This window comes from Trachemys scripta, chromosome 6 (genome assembly GCF_013100865.1).
Source record: "Trachemys scripta elegans isolate TJP31775 chromosome 6, CAS_Tse_1.0, whole genome shotgun sequence".
Classification (NCBI taxonomy): Eukaryota; Metazoa; Chordata; order Testudines; family Emydidae; genus Trachemys; species Trachemys scripta.
Genome location: NC_048303.1, coordinates 12568294 through 12587860, shown reverse-complemented (window position 1 = coordinate 12587860; position 19567 = coordinate 12568294). Strand labels below are relative to the sequence as shown.

General features: G+C 48.5%; 1 protein-coding gene across 2 annotated transcripts in view; it reads right to left on the bottom strand.

The window, feature by feature from the left end:
• The window catches only part of CTIF (cap binding complex dependent translation initiation factor), a 99430-nt gene that overhangs the window by 12712 nt on the left and 67151 nt on the right, over window positions 1-19567 (bottom strand). The window lies entirely within an intron of this gene.

Here is a 19567-nt window from a genome sequence, read left to right as displayed (position 1 = left end):
AGAGGCAGCCGGTTATTAAAGCATGCCTTGTTTCTACCGCATTATAATCCCTCCCCTACCAAACTGCTCCTTCCATGTTTTAACCTGTGTTCGCTTTCCTCACAGCCACAGCAGGGAAAAGAAGAAAATGGAGGGGAAAAAGGAAAGATGTCTCTGGTGTGAATGAAGAGAAACAAGGCCAGAATGCAGCATTTCCACTGATGAGACCGAGGAAGCAGAGCAGAACATGCATAGTAGATAATAACTTTCAAGGGAAATGTTAAGTATATAGTGAGAGTTTTTATGACGTAGGTAACTGTACACAAGGAAATGCACTGAGTCCCACCAAGTCATTTCACAAACATAGGAGTATGGGGGTCCCTGATAGGTATGGTAGGCGTTCTTCAAAGGCCGCTTCAGAAATCATCATTCACCAGAGCTCCGCTCCAAACTGAATTAACAAATTTGTCGCCTGTTATTTACAATTCAGACCAATGAATAAACTCCGGTACTGATCAGTTGTCTGTGCCCTCTTTCCTTTTGAAGCCCCGGAAAATCTTATCTCAGACCTCAATGCAGGCTTCCTTTTCATAAGTCACAGAGCCTGACGTTCTTGCAGTTAGGTCTCATCGCCACCCTCTCAGCAGCCTGGACCCCCATCATCTCTGATGGACCAATCTCTGGAGACACCTTTCCTGGCAAACTCAGACCAAACCAATTCCAGCTGGCCAGTCTCCACGCTCCATTCTCCAGCTGGCCTCCTCCCACTGCCGACTTTCAAACAAACATTCTAGGGTGGCTCCTGGCAACCGGTACAAAGTGAGCCGCAGTGAATCTTAGAGCCTGGCTGGACACACTTGGACTTGGACTCTTTAAAAATAGCTGTGTAGATGCTGCTGCTTGGGCTCTAAAGAAGAGGGGTAAGTTTCAGAGCCCCTGTAAAAAGGGAGGGATAGCTCAGTGGTTTGAGCATTAACCTCCTAAAACCAGCATTGTGAGTTCAATCCTTGAGGGGGCCATTTAGGGATCTAGGGCAAAAAATCTGTCTGGGGATTGGTCCTGCTTTGAGCAGGGGATTGGACTAGATGACCTCCTGAGGTCCCTTCCAACCCTGATAGTCTAATATCTATACAGCTATTTTTACTGCAGTAGCCCAAGTCTGTCGACCTGGGCTGAGACTTGCAGCCGTGGACTGTGTAGACACACCCTTAGAGGTTTCAAATCACTATTTCACTTCCACCCACATATTTTACTTCCCACATATCTCAAACCTAAAATAATCTAAAGGCAATACATTTCCTAACATTCTCCCACAACTTGTCTACACGCAGAAGTTGCACCAGTTTTACTTAAATCAGTTTAAAAGGTGATTTTGTTTAAGCTGTGCAAGCCTTCGCATGGGCAAACTTACACCGGTTTGAAATAGGTTACATTGGGTAAGTATGCACAAAGGATACATCTACACTGCAGCTGGAAGGGTAATTTCCAGCTTGGGTAGGTGAACACACGCTCGCTTTGATTGAGCTACTGCACTAAAAATAGCTGCAGCGGCACGGGCAGAGGTACAGGATAGCTGCCGAGTTCACACCCAGGGTCTTGGATGTAATTGTACTCTGGTAACTAGGCCGGGCTACCGAGACTACACTGCAATTTTTAGTGCGCTAACCCGTGCTGGAAATTACAGCTTCAGCTGCAGTGTAGACGTAGCCAAAGTTGCCCTGGTTTAACTAAATTGGTTTAACATCACATCTTGAGTTAAACCAGGTTTAACTTTGTGTTTAGACACATGCTGAAGCCAACAAACTCATGTCAGCATAAACTCGTCATCATATCTTACTTTTCCCCCACTCCTATCTTTTTGCCCTTTGCTGGCTTTTAATTACATTCATTTTTGTTTCCGGTGTTTAAGTGCGACTGACGTAAGGTGAAAGCACTTATGAAATCACAGTCGTACTTGTGGTGTAGACACTGTCTTAGTTAGCAAATCGGTTGGAGATGCATGGGCCGGGATGGGATCCAATGTTGGCTCTGTGGTGGCTTCTAGAAGTGAGGTGAGAAAAAGGAGCAAAGATGCTGGGAAAGAAAATGCTATTCTTCTCCCGTCACTCTCCTGACCATAACTGCACCTTCAGTGTGCTGGGGTGGGAGGATTAGGGCAAAGGCACCAGTTGTCTGGCACTGCTGCCCTATCACAACTCTGATGATGGGGGTATAGGTGCTGGAACTAGGGGAACTGCCGCATCCCCTGGCTTGAAGTGGATCCCATCATATACAGGGTTTACAATTTGGTTCAATGGCTATCAGCATTCCCACTGTACAAATTGTTCCAGCACCCTGGATGTGGGAGAGGACAGAGGTACAAAAGCCCATCTCACTTCTTCTGTTATGGAGCATTCATGCATGAAGAAGCAGTTGCGTTGTGGGGCGGAGGGAATCTCCTGCATTGCCCGTGAAGAGCACACACCCTATCCTAGGAAAGCTGCTTCTCACACGTGCAGTGGAAACGACAGTCTCACTGCAGAAGTTAAGAAGAGCTGAGGGGGCAGAGCTCAGTCTTCCAATCAGCTCCCAACCTCAGCTCCTATTGAGGCCAACTCTGCCCTCATCAGCCACTCACAGCACTCATCAACTTTCTCTGGGGAGTGGCTTCACGTAGGTGTGTGCGTGCACACACTGTGGAGGGATTGGGGCAGGATTTCTGAGGGACAGACATACAACCACTTTGTGAGGGTATCTAGAGGAGTGATACATTGTGGAGCATGTATGGGAGGGGAGAGACGCTTCTGGGGGAACGTGAGGAAACACTCATTGTGAGGGCACCTGAGAGACAGGGATGTTTCTGGGGTGGATGGGAAACATGGGAAAGAGGAGGGAGAGATGGATTTACAGCTAGAGAGGGAGGAAGGAAAACAGAGGAGAAGGAGGAAGCAGCTGCTGAGGGAAGACAGCAAGCATACACTCTGGACCAGGCCATGGCCATCAACCAGTTTAGGCTTGAAATTAGACAAAGGTTTCTAAACATCAGAGGAGTGAAGTTCCAAGGGGAACAGTGGGGGCAAAAAACCTACCTGGCTTCAAGACTGAACTTGATAAGTTTATGGAGGGAGTGGTATGACTGCCCACAATGGCATGTAGCCAATCTGCGAATGGTAGTAGCATTGGCTGGCGATGGGACATTACATGGGGAGGGCTCTGAGTTACTACAGATAATTCTATCCTGATGTCTGGCTGTTGGGTCTTGCCAAAATGCTCAGGGTCAAACTGACCCCCATATTTGGGGTCAGGAAGGAATTTGGCAGAGACCCTGCCTCACACTGGCAGAGACCCCAGGGTGGTTATTTTGCCTTCCTCTGCAGCCTGGGTCACAAGTCACGTACAGGTTTGAACTAGTGGAAACGGTGGATTCTCTGTAACCTGAAGTCTTCAAATCATGATCTGAGGACTTCAGAGGTTATGGGTCTATTACAGGAATAGGTGGGTGAGGTTCTGTGGCCTCCAAAATGCAGGAAGTCAAACTAGATGATCACATTGGTCCCTTCTGGCCTATGTGTCTATTAGCTGGGAGCTCAGGAAGACTAGGGGTTTGGAAGAACATTTTGGGCCCATCTGCACTGGCCTCCCAGCTGTCTTCAAAGACCAGATTTATACATGGCTTCTGCTAATCCTGCTTACCACCATGAGGAGGGGCAGACAGTTGGTCAGTCTGATGTGGGTCAGACCAAGGTTGGTCTTGTGGCCAAAGCCCTGGACTGAGACGCAGTCTAGTGCATTCTTTTAAAATACTGTTTTGGCCCAGCTGGCTTAACAGTGTGGTAAATCCCTCTAGTGGGAATTGTGTTTAAAGCCAGTTTATAAACATGGCTGTGAAGCTAGTGTAAACACAGCCATTAGACAGGTGGGAAGGAACAGCGTAGAGTAAAGGTAGTGATGAACGGGGGCCCTTTCAAATGCTGCTCCATGGAGAAGGGACGGATGGGGTAAGAGAGGGGGCTCTTCCCAGCTGCTATCATAACAAGCTAATAATAAACATGGAGCATTTAAACAGTGATGGGGTCCTGCCTCCTCTGGAGATGTGTTTTCAAAAGCAGTTTTCATAGAATCATAGGCTTAGAAGGGATCGCAAAGGCCATCTAGTCTAACCCTGTGTGAAGGTGCAGGAGTTTAGTCACATTACGCCCTGTCTGCACTGGGGGCTGGACTGTGCTAGACCAAACCATTTCTAAAATGGGTGATTTGTGTGGCACAGGGCTGAATCAATGCCTCCCGTGCTAGCTTAGAGGGCTGCGCATAAGCCTCCCTGCCGACGGAAATAACAGATCTCTAAGCTACTTCTCAAACCTAAGGGGGCTAAACTGGCTGACACACCTCACATTTGCATGCAAGGGCTGCTGGCTGGTTAGGTCTGTGCAGGTTGGGGCTACAGAGCTCAGGGCCAGGGATTTTGTTATTTGGCCAGTGATTTTTTAACCCTTTTCAAAGGAATGTTATTCTGATGCTCACTATGCTTCTCCCTTTGTCTCCCTGAGTATCCTCGGCATAGGAGAAGAGTCCGTGAGGCTGGCGCCCCTGCTAGACTATACCCTCTGAGTGGCTCCTATGTCCCGGCAGGCTGGCACGGCTGCCAACAATCGTGTTACCCTCGCTGCCTGCCTCTGCAGCCCTGGGGGATCTCTTCTGTATCTACCCTTGGCTCCAAGGCTCCAGCGCTGAACGGCGTAAGAGCCATCTCCTGAATTCCCATGGCACGTGTGACACCCAGTCCCAGCGGGAAATCAAGTCAATGGAAGTCACATGCATGCAGAGGGCACAGTTTGACCCTGAGGTAATGAAGTTTGAACCATTCAGCTGCTGTTGGAATTGCAACTTCGAAGTGTCTGGCTTTTGAGTGATCAAAGTCTCAACCTAATTAATTGCATTAGCAGTTTAATGTATTTTATCCAAATATATTATTTATGCCTATTATGTAAGCACCCCTCCTACATTATAATTATGATCTATATTTAAAAATTTATAACTCCACACTTTTTGGCCTGAGAGCCACATCGGGTTTCTGAAATTGTATGGCGGGCCGGTTAGGGGAGGCTGTGCCAGACATGGTCCGGCTCCCACCCTCTATCCGACCCCCCCCCCCCCTCCCGCCCCCCGACCCCCCCCCCCCCCCACAGGACTCCTGCCCCATCCAACCCCCGTAGTTCCCTGTCCCCTGACCGCCCCTGGACCTCCCTGCCCCCGACTGCCCCCCGCCGCCACATCCAACCCCCCCCACTCATTCCTGACTGCTTCCCTGGGAACCCTGCCCCATCCACTCCTCCCTGTCCCGACTACCCCCAGAACCTTCACCCCGACTGCCTCCCACCGTCCCATCCAACTCCCCCTTTCATTCCTGACTGCCCCCCTGGGAACCCTGCCCCATCCACCCCTCCCTCTCCCCTGACTGCCCCCGGAATCCCTGCCCCTGACTGCCCCCTGCCGCCCCATCCAACCCCCCTCTCCTTCCTGACTGCTCCCCCAGGACCCTTGCCCCCATTCAACTCCCCTGTTCCCCGTGCTCTGACCACCCCGACTCCTATCCACACTTCCGCCCCCTGACCACCACCCCGAACTCCCCTGCCCTCTATCCAACACCCCTCCCCCCGGCTCCCTGCCCCTACACCGCACTGCCTGGAGCACCGGGGGCTGGTGCAGCTACAATCACGCCGCCCAGAGCACCAGGACAGGCAGCGGCGCCGTCCGGCTGGAGCCAGCCACGCCACCGCGCAGCACAGAGCACCGGGTCAGGCAGCGGCGCCGTCCGGCTGGAGCCAGCCACGCCACCGCGCAGCACAGAGCACCGGGTCAGGCAGCGGCTCTACAGCTGCGCTGCTCCAGAAGCTCGCAGCCCCACTGCCCAGAGCATTGCGACCGCAGTGCAGTGTGGGGGAGGGGGGACAGCAGGGGAGGGGCCGGGGGCTAGCCTCCCGGGCCAGGAGATCAGGGGCCGGTCAGGAGGGTCCCGCGGGCCGGATGTGGCCCGCGGGCCATAGTTTGCCCACCTCTGCTGTATATGTTATATTTGCAGAAATACTACCACAGAAATCAGTCGTCTTTCCAAAACAGCCACTCACATCTATCAGGACAGCTACAAAATGTGGAAGAAGGAGCTTAACAGAGTAGAGAAGACAGAGTAACGGGGAGGAGGAGCGAGAGGGAGACAACAGCATGGGTGAGAGGAGACTCACACAGTTCTCTATCTAACCTGTAATCATCCCCTGGAGGCTTGGACTGTCCAATGGAAAACTTCCTTTTGCTCCTGAGTCAGTTCCTCATCTCAAGAGAAGCCATGGAATGAGAGAAGCGGTGCCGGCTGGAGAGTAGACAAAGAGTCTACTTGATTTCCTAACAGGAGGAGCCGCATGCCAGAATCTGCCTGACTGGTAGGATCATACCCAACCTTTGTTGCGAAAGGATTCTCACTTTTGCTCAGGGTTTCTGGTGCTAACAGCTTAATAGGCTGGAAGGAGACACCCCAAGAACATTAATTCAGATCTCCGGAAGGGAGGGCTCCTGCTTCCAAATTTCTGTATTCCTGTGACAGATACAGCGTATGTCAATCTGTTTGGGAAGGCTGGCATGTCTGGATGGTCTCAGGGGGTTACATGTTTTCATGAACAAATGAAAATAAACTTTATAGGCTCTCTTCCTGGAAATAATGTGTGCTGCGTGGTAAGAGTGATTTCATGGGAGCTGTAATGCATTTTTCCTAGAATTCATTAATCTTTGCACTCAAATGGTTCACAATTTCTTTTACAAAATAGTCCAGGAAAAGATGCTTTACATCGACATTTTTGTGTGCGGCAAAGAAGCAAAACCAGATATGTGCCTGGCATGTGGAGATGACAAACTGCCATTTGTGCCAGTAGATGCTCCCGGAGCACAAGCAGCCTTGAGTCCGTGCCAGTGTTCTTACCATCCACTTTGGGAGAAGACAACCTATTTCTTTCAAAAACTGAAAGCATGTCCACCCTAGTGGTGGTATCTTTCATCAAAGGAATCTCAAGTGACTTACAAATGCAGCTGAAGTCTCACTGTATCCCTAGGAGAATAGGGAAGTATTGTTATTTTCATGTTACAGAGGTAAACCGAGGCACAGAGCAGTTAAATGTCTTGCTCAGTGTTATCCGAGACACTAGCACCATGAACAGAATCTACGGACCCTGACGCACAGTCCCATGTTCTTATCACTAGACCACATTCTGTATGAAGTAGGGATACGTGAACATTTAAACGTATTGTTTAATTCCATTCTTTCTGTCAAACAGAGCAGGAACCGTTTTAAGTCCAGAGGCGTAAACTACACTGCATGCTTATTGACATTATTCCTGAAGGCACAGTGCTAATTACTAGAGCTGGGTAAAATATTTCATGCACAAGAAAAAAAAAATCAACATTTGCCACAAAGTTTCTAACGACACACAATGGGTCTGATGTAAAAACATAGATAGAAAGATACATTTTTCATCTCCATGAACTTGCCATTCAAACTGGGCACAACATTTTGCACCCACCCACACAACCAGGAACATTTCAGCATGTTTCAAAATGATTTATACTGTGGAGGTCAAATTGACTGAAGTCAATGATATTTCTTCTGGTTCCCCGACTGGCTGAAGCTCCCCTGTGTGCTAGCAAAAGCCACTAAGGATATGTCTACACTGCGGCTGGGACCGAGCCTCCCAGTCCTGGTCCTCAGACTTGTGTTAGTGGGACTCAAGTCTCAATGTCACAACAACATGCATGCAGCTCTTTTTAGTGCACTAGCGCGAGCCCTGCTAGCAGAAGTCTGTGGGGCCCAGGCTGGGAAGCTCCCTCCCAGATGCAGTGTAGCCAAACCCGTGACTATTTCTACAAAGGAGGGGCTGCCCTTTCTGTGCTCACTCCAAGTCAGGCAGGGGAACCCTCTTCCCCCCACCCCCCAATACCAGTGGTCTGTTATTTTTCCAGGGGCCATTTGCCTAGCGACCACTGCAAGACTTTATAGGGTCATATGCCTGTGCCCTGATTTCTGAGAGCCAGCAGTGCATGTGGGAGGATCAGGTACTTAACTGAGCCAATGGGAATCGTTACAACTCCAGTTTTTATTGTCACAAGACAAGGGATGATGAAAACAGGCAAGTGGGGGCAAATTGCACAGTGCAAACCAGGATGCGGGGGATGAGTAACACCCTACCAGCAAATCCAGTTTGAAGACTTCCACAGTCTGTACCAATTTGGGATCGGTTTGGAAATGTTAGTGCTCTCCCTACCAAGGCATCAGAAGGTCGAGGAGCCTGCTCCTTGCTCCCACTGAAGCCAATGACAAACTGCCATTAATTTCAAGGGGAACAGGATCAAACCCAATTCCTCTCATGGGATGTTTGACTTGGTGCTAGGGCAGTGAGCGAAGAGAGGTACAGTGGTCATGGGGCTTAGTGCTTCTGAGACATTACTTTGCCTTAGGCAAAACAAGGGACCACTGGGAATCACTGCCTTTGGGGGACCATGCTCTTGTGTCGTCACAGGAACTGCCCCGATTTCCCCCACTAGCAGCAGCAGGTCCGCAGAGCAATGCAACTCACCACTCAACTCTGATTATCCCCTGAGGCTGCAGAACAAATTACGATAGCTTTTTGGAGCCCCCCCGCCACACACCCTATAGAGCTGCGTGCGTGTGTGTGTGGGTGCGTACACATATGAGCCATCCAGACTTCATCCTGCCTGTCTGAAGCCATAATGACCGCTAACCCTGGGAGCAGAGGATGTGATCTCATCTTAAAGGCCCAGGGAAATAAAAAACATGGAAAGAAAATATAGAGAGAAACCATCACACTTGATTGCATAGGGCCCCGCCCAGGCTGCAGGACATTCCTGAATCTTGTAAGAGTGCATGGTGGCTGATGGAAACTGCAAATCGTTGTTTGCCTGGTATGAAGGGTGAAAAATGAAAACAAAGCCACCTGAGGAGTAAAGACAATCCCGTGAAGTGTCATCTATCTTAATTTATCTGCTGGGAGTACTTCCTCTCCATTCTGAATGAGACATGAATGCCACTCTTCCTCGGTTAGCAGATGGAGAGGCAATCTGGCCACACTCTCCCTCTCATGCTCCTTGTTTGAGGCCAAATTCTGCTTTCACTGACACTGGTGGAAATCCACCCAAGTCAATGGAATTTCTCTGGGCCTGGTTTTGATCTACATGAAACCCGTGCAAATCAAGAGTAACATCATTAAGTCAAGAGTTACACAAAAAGCATGAAACTGGTGGAAGTGGTTGACAAAAATCAGGCTCTCTGGAATGACAATGGTGTAATGGGAGCAGCATTTGGACCTTGATAACTATATCTTTTGCACCAGGGCTACTTACTTGGTCAATCTTCATAGTTAAAAAAATGTCATTGTTATTACACTACTTAATGGGTGGGATTAAATACCTTTCTAAGATTATGTGATCCTGGACACAAAACATTACACAGTGCAACTGGGACCAAAAATATCACAGAACCTTCTGCAACTGAATCTCTGTTATCTCCCCCTACCCAGAATCTGAGGTGAGACAGATTCCGAACTCTGTTCTCTATCTTGCCCCTGCCTAAAATTAGAGAATAAGATTATGCATTTAAATATTGATGTAAAATTATTGAGTCTGCACTGTACATTTATATGTCAAAGAGACACAAGTTCCCTGCCCAGAAGAGCTTTAGGATCTAAATAAGACAACCACAGACCAAGACAGGCAACAAACAATACTTTAAGAGAGGGAGATGATGAATGAGGAGGAAGGAGATGACACACAAATCTACCCCTCCACCTCTTCCACCGGACTGAAGAGGACAGGAGAACTCGGAGGTGATTTTTACCCATCATGGTCCACCATGCAGGCTCTTGATGTCTACCTCTAGCAATCTCTAGCCTACTGATTCAAGCTAGGCACAGAGTTTTGAGCTCCTGGAACCTGCCAGTGTCAGAGTAACGCACAGCTCCAGGACAAACAGGTAGTGGAGGAGGAAGGTTTTTGAACTGGAAAGATTTTTTTAATGTACTGAATATGCCTCCAAAGTGCTAAAGAAGTCTCCCTGTGAAACTTTAAAGCACCGCAGCTAGCAGCCATGTACAGAGTTGAATTGTGGCACTGGGATTTCTTGGTTGCCAAATCTCCATAAATTATTATCAATACTAAATGCTAAAAATTAGGCTCTGTAAGGGCACAGTCATATAATAAAAGTGTATGTAGTGGAAGCAGAGCGACAACAATTACTGTCTCTTAAGCTGCCTGGCTGGAATATCTGATGCCCCTTCCCTGACTTTTCCCCACAGCCTTCCCGCGCTTCTTACAAACTTCTGTTACAATGCACTGCTGTGTCAGGGAGACAGGGACAAGTCTAAAGGGACCTTCACTGTTAACAGAAAGTGGCATGTAAAACATTAAAGTTTGAAGACATCCCTGCTAGGAGTTGGGCTGTGGCATTCACGCCATGGAGAATAAAATCTCCCACAGCTCTGAGACAGGGTGAACAGATGGTCAAAGGGGAAAGCCAGGACACAAGCTGCTGGGGTGGGGAGAGTTTTGGAGACTGGGCTGGGGGAAGGGGGGAGAAGGAAGTGAGCAAAGGAAGGTTTGGCCGGGAAGGGAGGGGTGGAAGGGAGTGAAGGTAGTTCACTCCCCACTTGTCAGCCAAGCCACCTCTTTTCCCTTTCTCCACACACCGAATAAAGACCAGGGACTTTACCCCTCCCTCGTCACCCTCTTTAGTCTTTTTCCCCGGGCTCACTCTATCCACAGGCCCAGCTTGGCTGTACTTGTGACTCTCTCCTGCTCCAGTCTTACGGTCTTTCTTTTTCTTTTTCTAGATTTTACATTCTCCTCCTTTTCCTTCTCTGTTCTTATATCTTCTGTGCTTTTGTCTTCTCCTTTTCCTTTCCCTCACACCCCTCTCTTCTTGTTCCACCTGTCTGCCTCCCTCCAGCCCTCAATCTGCTTCCCTTTTGCCATTTCCCTTTGGAGCGCTCACTGCCCCCCCACCACACACACACACACAGGCAGTGTAATGCTCATTAACTCCTCTCTCTCTGTGTCTCTCTCTCATTCATTCCTTTGTCTCCTTCCTTCCCCCCTAAAAACAGCCTCCCTGTTGTCTCCACACCTCCTGCCACAATCTGGTGCTCACCCCTGGTGCAGGTGAGGTGGGGAGAAGCCAGGATGCCAACGAAGGCTGGGTCTGTGGCAATGTGTATATGGTAGAAATGCAGTGGAGGTGCCTGCTGCCTTGCTCATCACTTGGAACAATGCAGAAGTGACCTGCTGAGGATGGCTGGGTCCAGGTCACACGCAGAGGGCAGGAATCAGGGTGGTGACAGTCCTGGTGGGAGAGCAGCCCTTAAGGTGCATAAACAGTCAGCCAGCCGGCTATCAGTTTCACTGGCCAGAAGCTTTGTTAGGATGCCAAAGGCCACAGGGATTTCGAGGAACTGGGATAAAACACTAATTTTTGTAAAACAGACTGGGGTACCAGGAATAGCACTGGAAGGGAGACATTCCTGGTTTTCAGATACAAGCCACCCTACAGAGGCTTCATGCAAGCAAACAGATATTGCAAATATCTATTTCCTCCCCCTTTGGATGAAGGTGTCTGATTTTTTTTCCCTACAGAGAGGGCCTGATTCTGATCTCAAGTGCTCTGAGGTGCATCTCCACTGAAGTGTATGGAATAACTGGCGTAAAAGCAGTGTGAAGTAAAAGTCACGCTCCGCCCAAGTCTTTCATGCTACAATATACAGAGGCAAATTCTGTCTCATTCTATTACTAGAAGAAAAATCTTAGAATCCTATTGTCTTATTATACTGCCAAAGACCCTCATTAGTCTCAAAGGGTTGATTTTTTTAAAATGTGAAAGATTTAAAAAATACAAGGACAACCCAACACTTTAAAAGCTGCAATTTTCTTCCCCAAACAGCACCGCTCTCCAAGCCTTCTGACAGAAGCTGGGAAGGGTCTTCTCCAGTTGTCCTCTAAGGAAGACAGTGAAAAGACGGTGTCCTCTGGACTTTTAGACATTAATTACCAAGTTAGAATATTTTTCTAAATTACAGAGTGTGGCCCCAGGAGATAACAGTAACTAAGAGGAGGGAGGGAAAAGGATGAAGTCTACAAAAAAGAACTAGATAAGGTCATGGAGGATAGATTTATCAATGGTTATTAGCCAGGATGGGCAGGGATGGTGTCCCTTGCTTCTGTTTGCCAGAAGCTGGGATTGGGCGACAGGGGATGGATCACTTGAGGATTCCCTGTTCTGTTCATTCCCTCTGGGGCACCTGGCATTGGCCACTGTCGCTAGACAGTATACTGGGCTAGATGGACCTTTGGTCTGATCCAGTATGGCTGTTCTTATGTTCAAATGACACCACAGACTCAGGCACAGGGGAAAGGCAATTAGACAAAGAGTATTATCCTCTATATCCATCACCAGGGGCTCATACTTAACAGCCTGTACCATAGGCAGTGAAGCAATGGGTTAACGCCAGTACTTTAACTGAGACTGAAATGGAATGGTCTCTGCCAACCAGACTACAGGGATGATTCACAATTGCAAATATGTAAATCTCCTACTCACTGACTGGCTGTGAGGTCTGCTCTCTCCATAATCATTGGATGATTATTCATCAATAATGGTGTTGTGTAAATCCTTGTATGCTGATCAACTGAGGGTCGTTCATGCCCACTCAGAGGCAGAGTTTTGGACAATCACTGCAGAGTTATTTCATTTAAAAAAATGCTCAAAGCACGCAATGTTAATCCCCCAGGTGGTCTCGAACCTCCCACTCCTGTGCAAGATTTTTAGGAGGGCAGCAAAGAGATTCCAATGGCACCTAGCCTCTGCCAATCTCCTTAAACCTCTGAGTCTGGCTTCAGGATAAATCATAGCACAGAAACAACCCTGGTTGCATTTGGACATCCTCCTTGAGGACAGAGAGAAGGCAGTGATACTCAGCCATTCGATACTGCTAATCCATCTGCAGCTGTTGATGGAGTGACACTGAGCTGGCTACCATCTTTCCATTCCATCCGTTCCCAGTGAATCATGGGCAGCCGCCCAGGCTCACTTAAAGCTTTGTCTTGTGGAGTCTCACAGGACTCAGTCCTGACGCTGCCCTTCTTTAATGTCTATGTACAACCGTTAGGTGATATGGGGAGCAAAACAGGCTACTTCACTACCAGATAGGCCCAAAACATACAGTTCTGTACAGTCTCTCAGGGCAGGAAGGACCCCATGAAAAACTGCTGCCTCAAACTGAACCCAAGACAGACTAAAGCTGTGATAGTTGACAGAAGGACATTATTATTTATATTACTGAAGCACCAAGAGGCCCCAACTGAGATCCCATTACACTAGGCACATGGTATGAAACTGTCCCTGCCTTAAAGGGCTTACAGTCTAAATAGACAAGACAGACGATGGGCAGCAGATAGGAAATACTATTACCCACGTTACAGGTGGGGAAAAAAGCATAGGCAGGTTAAGTGATTGGCCCATCGTCTAAACACAGATCTCCTGGATCCCAGCCCTGTGCCTTAACAACAGCACCGTCTCTCCTCTCTTCCTACTTCAAGGAGCTGCTGAGCATCTCCCATCCTGAAACTCAGGATTGCCACCAGGACTGTGAAGCAATCGCTTTCTAGTCTGTTTATTAGCAGGTCTACATACAAAATAACATGGTAAATCTATGGAGAGCTGCTCTTCCCGCACACACCTTGTCTACCTGCTCCCCAGGCACTAATACGAAAGGACAAAACTGGCTTAAACTTCCGATTCCTGCTCCACTGAAACCCTGGGAAAAACTGCATGAGCTTGATCCTGAGGGATATTGAGCACCCACAAGTCTCTGCTGATGTCATTACACAGCATCTCTTTGGGAATCAGGCTTTTACTCTGCATTTCCCACAGGTGTGATGTCGTCGCCCTTCTCCTGCTTCAACCAGGCAAGCAAGGGCTGGATTCAATCTGGTTGCTGGAATTAAAGGAAAAACGTAGGTATAGGTGAGGGGAACTACTTGAGTTCCCTCCTGACCGCCCAGCTTGAGGGGTAACTAATCTGTACCCGTCAGGTGGAAATTCTGCCATGTGAGAGACAGCATGGTCCCCTGGATTGGGTGCTGGGCTCAGGAGACAGTGATTCTAACCTGGCTCAGCCATTGTGCTGCTGTGCATCTTCAGCAAATCATTTCGCCTCTTTCCTTTCGTCCCCATCAGCCGTCTTACCTATGTAGAATGTTGGCTCTTTGGGGCAGGGCTTGAGTTCTTACTGTGTGTTTGTACAGTGCCTAGCACAATGGAATCCCAATATTGGTTGGGGCCTCTAGGTGCTACTGGAATATAAGCTAGAATAATTCCCCTTTGCTGGTCATCAGTCTCCCTGCCTCTCACGCCATCTGTTTCCATTGTTCCTATTTTATGATCATTCTGAAAGAGTTCCATAGCCACAAAGGAACAGAAACACGGCGGTGCTACACAAAGCCAACCCCCTTTGGATGTGCTCCTGTTTTAAAAGTTTTTCTTTTTTTTTTTTAATAGGAAACAGAAAGAGGCAGGTGGCGGAATTTAGAAAAGTGGACATTTAAGGCCAGTTGAGTTGCATTTGCAATGCCAGGGCAGAATTTGACCCTGAATTTGTCTCTTCATTGGTGCAAGACCAGAAATTAGAACACTAACCTCAGTTATCCTGGGAAGGATGAGGGGGAGACGGGATATGCCCCCACCATGGTACTCTGGGAACTGTGTGTGTGAGAGAAAGATCATTTGTTGCAGCCTTGTGAATTATAGTTACTTTAAATTAGGCGGATGAAAGGGGGACAATTGTACCAGGCTCCAAGCTCAGGGGAGTCCCCGAAACATCTGTAACTGGGGTGAAATGGAAGGGCGTGGGGCTCCAATGAACATGATGTACCAGGGCCCCAGAGTTCTCTCGAAAGGCCTAATCATTGGGCTTTCTGAGCAATGCCGTTGTAGAGGGATAGAGTTCAGGGCCACCAACTGCACCTGGCACAATTTAGAGCTGCCTTCCAGTGGCACTATCTACTTGGGTGGACGAGCCCTGCACACAGGGAACAACAGAGAATATACTACCCAGCCCTCCAAGCCCTCACATAAACTCCATCCTGGAGCTGCCAATACATTCAAAGCCATCACCGTCAAGGGGATTCCACCTTAGGAAGAAAAATTCTGGGAGATCAACAACTAGCCTTTGGCAACTGCAGCATACCCTACTGGCCTCCAATGCCCCTCAACAGCCATACAAACCGCATCAGTAAAAAGCCACAGCTCAAGCTTCCAGCTCTTCCTTACAAATACTAGGTCAGCCCTTAGCACAATGAGCATCATGTTTGAGCTGTTCACAGAAGAGACTTCCAACTGTACATGAATCATCAAAACCTGCTTATGGCCCAGTTTGTCCCCACACAATACCTACCACGCAACCACCTTACAGCATGCAAGGGCAGTGGGGTGGCCATTTTAATCTCACCGGACCAGAAATGCAAAGGGATATCCACCATGAAAATGGGGAGAGATCTGAGTGTATGTGAAGTGAGCGATGGAAGAAACAGTGGGACACTTCTGCTATTTAGATCTCCAGCCATAAGAGCTTCCAAGGCCCCAGTCTAATTCCTGAAAGAACTAGCAGAGTTTCCACCAAGCCTGATAGCAAAGTCTTCAAGAATCATGGTCCTGGAAGATCTCAATATCCGTGTGTACAGCAGATCTGAATAAAGAGACCCAGCGATGGAACTCCTTGCCAGGAGAGACAAGAATGAGGCCAAACCTGACTGTGTTCAGACTGAAATGTAAGACGGCTCATAGAGAAAACCTTTCCCTAGGAACAATGTCCCGTTCCACACACACCCAGGCTGCTCCCCCCTTCGGAACACACACATACCCTCCAGCCCAGGGGGATGGATGGGAAGAAAAGATTTTCATTTGTTTATATTTTGAACTTTTATGCTTCGTTATAATTTTGCCTGGTGCCTGTAAACTAAGCCAGCAAGCTCCTTAGATTTGATAGTTACAACAGTCCTCTATCCTCCTGTTCTTGTCTGCAAAGTGCCCTCTTCTCTCTTTCATTCCCTCCTTAAAACCCACTTCTGCAAACAATCCTTTCCACCTTCTCCTTGTCAATAAACCCCTCACCAGTCCAGGCTTAACTTTGTATGAGGTCTTTTCTCACATTTGCCTTGTCCAACTTTAACCGTCAGTTCTTCCAAGCGGTGAACGTGTTTTCATCTCGGTTTGTAAAGCACTGTGCAAATTCCCCGGGTTGTGTAACAGATTTCTTTTAACAACAATAAAGAAAAATGATCAGATGCACTAACTAGGTATGTGTTATTCATTACAACACATAATACTCCCAGCCCCCGGCATATACAGCCGCACCTCACTTTTCCTTTCCCAAGGTCAGCTTTCCTCTTGAGTCCAAACAACACAAACTGAGCTGACATACAGCAAAAAAGTGTGGCTTACTCACTGCTGTAGAAGTCCATTTTTCTCTTGTTGAGAGAGGCTGCTTTGGTGACCTCTGAGTTGTCGTCCTCCTCCTCATTAGCCAGCAGCAGGAATTCTTTCAGGCTGGCCCACCCCGTTCCAATGTCATCACTGCCCCTTGACCGTATCCACCTCCCATTCTGTCCAGCATAGCATAAGCATAGGCCATTATGGAAGGTGTTAATATGCTTTTACTGGGGGAGGAAAGGAAGGGAGCTATGGAGAGGAAGCCTCCCTGGGCGAAGGGAAGAGACATTCCTGCCACAGCCATCAGACAACATTCCCCTTCCTCTTGCTCACTCCCTTGGTGACCTTTGGCTGAGTCTGCCAAAGCTATAAAGGAAAAGGAGGGGGGGGGGGAGAGGCTAAGATGCACGAATTGCTGAAAGGACTGAGAGACAGAGATCTTAGCTTGTCTCGAATAACGATTTTTTATAAAGGACTACAGAGTAAAAGAACTGGGTGGATGGGCGGCAGGAGAAAAAGCAAGCACCAGTGTTTGAAGGGTGTCATCAAACAGGAGGGAGAATCATAGAGTTTAAAGCCAGTAGGGATGTGGACTGACCTGCTGTCAGGGCCGGCTCCAGGCTTTTTGCCGCCCCAAGCAGAAAAAAAAAGAAAAAAAGCTGCGATCGTGATCTGCTCTACCGCCGCCGCTTCAGTTTTCGGCGGCAATGCGGCAGCTGGTCCTTCGCTCTGAGAGGGACTGAGGGACCCGCCGCCGAATTGCCGCCGAAGAGCCAGACGTGAAGCCCCTCTCTGTTGGCCGCCCCAAGCACCTGCTTGCTTGGCTGGTGCCTGGAGCAGGCCCTGTCTGCTGTATAGCACGGGCCACCAAAACCACCTGAGCCCGCACTCCAAACCCAACAAACGAAATTAGACCAAAGTATTATACCCCACAGGAGACTAGTATGTGCCACAGACAGAGAATAGGAGGGACTGAGGTGCACCAGTGCCCAAGGTCCCCGCCATGGCAGGGAAACAATTAAGTGAGATATTCCCAGATAATCCTGGCAAGTGACCCACACCCACATGGTGCAGAGGAAGGTGATACCCCCCCAAAGTCACTGCAGATCTGACTGGATGAAATTCCTTTCCCACCCTACGTGTGGCATTCTGTCACATGCCGAGCATGGGAGCAAGAACCAGCCAGCCAAGCACCTGAGAGAGAAGCTGCTCAGTGCTCAGAGCCCTGGTAGTCCCTGTCCAATGTCCCATCTCCAGCTATGGCCATCCCTCATGCTTCAGAGGAAGGAGACAAGACAAAACGAAAAAACAACCTCCCCAGGCTCTCCAAGGGGGTACAAACAAGAGTGATGGGATGAAGTTACACAAAGGAAAATTTAGGATGAATATCAGGGAGATCTATTAGGCTGCGAATATGTCTACCAAGGAAATGGTGTAATTCCCATGTTCCTGGGACATTCAAAACTGGACTGGGCCCTAGAAAAAACACTCTTGGGAACAATCTTGCACGGGCAGGGAGAGTGAAAGATCAGGCTAGTTTTGTTGTCTAAGCTGAGCGAAAGGCAATATGTGAAAAAGCATGAAAAGCGGAGGAGATTTAAACAATCCTGCCACTTGTAAGAATTCAAGCTGTGATGGGTAACATAGGCAAGGAGAGTGCTGTCAGTGCCACCTAGGCCTGCCTTTCATTGCCTGAACCACCCTGATCTGGCTTTGTCTTCAAAGAGACCTGCCAAGGGCAGAATGTCCCTGCGGGAAGGAATGGTGCTTGCACAGCATCGCCTCCCCGGGAAATCCACAAATGCACTTATGTGGGTAGCTCCCAGGGTCAGACCCGACAGGTCCTGGAGGCTGGGAAGGGGACAAGATGCTCTTCCAAGCCTTGTACCCTGCTGACCCGGCAGATCTCCCTCCAGCCGGCTTCCAACATTGCTAGCCCCCTTGTGGAGTACCGAGCAGCCTGAGAGCTGGGCTGCACAGGAGCAGGGGCCATAGCAACTGCACTACCGGGCTGCTGTGCATCGAGGACTGTTACAGCTTGCATAACTCCGGGGGTTCCCAGAATCCAGCTTGGGTTTGGTGATCCTTTTAGAGTTGCCACCTATCACAAACGCTGACTGGCTGAACCCATTCTCACGAGTCCATCCCGCGAGATAAGATTAGCTAAGGGTATTAAAAAAATCCCAAAGCTGGTTATGTCTAGATGCCATGAAACAGAGAGCCTGCAACATGAGGTCACAACCTCCCTGCACGGATCAGCCCTAGATCCACCATTTTAGGGTTTGGAAACAGCAGAGTCGTCACCGCTGCTGCAAACCTGATAACTAATGAACAAAAACACTTTGCTCAGGGACAATGATGGGAAAAGAAAATATCAGCATAACTTGGCTCTTTATTTACATTTATTTAGAGATTTTAAAGTATCCTTGCTGATACTGAATCACTGGTATTCTGAATTCATTTTCTGTTATCCAAATGAATTTTAATTCACATTGGGTTTCATACGAAGCCCCCACATACTCATTGGGACGACAGATATGGCAATTTCTTGCAATATCTTTGGGAGAGTTTACAGTATTACATTTACATATTATTTGGCCACCGATTGTAATTCCATGGGGGAGGGTGACCACAGTTCCTCCAGGAATTAAGAAGAGTGGGGGGATGATTGGGCAAATTCTCCCAGATTGTAACCCCTTCAGCGAGGTACAACGATCAGCAGAGGCTTGGATTTACAGGTTCAAACTGGATTCTCCAGAGACCAACAGACAAAGACAGGACTTTTGGCTAAACAGCCTGAGTTTAAACTGTCTCAGGCCCTGCTTTCTGATCCAGCAAGCAGACAGAACATTCTGTCCAAGGGGGCCTCCAATCCTTCCTGGGAAGGGTTGGAAGGACTTTGGCCTATTGAGGCCCCATAAGACTGATGGGTGACCTCTGGTAAGCATGTGTAGAGGAACTTTCATTGTTTTAATATGTTTTTTTCTGTAATGCTTTCACCTTAAGAATACATGTGCTTGCTTAGAAGGGGCTGTGCAATAACTTGTGACTGCGGGAAACCACAGCTGTTCATAGCCT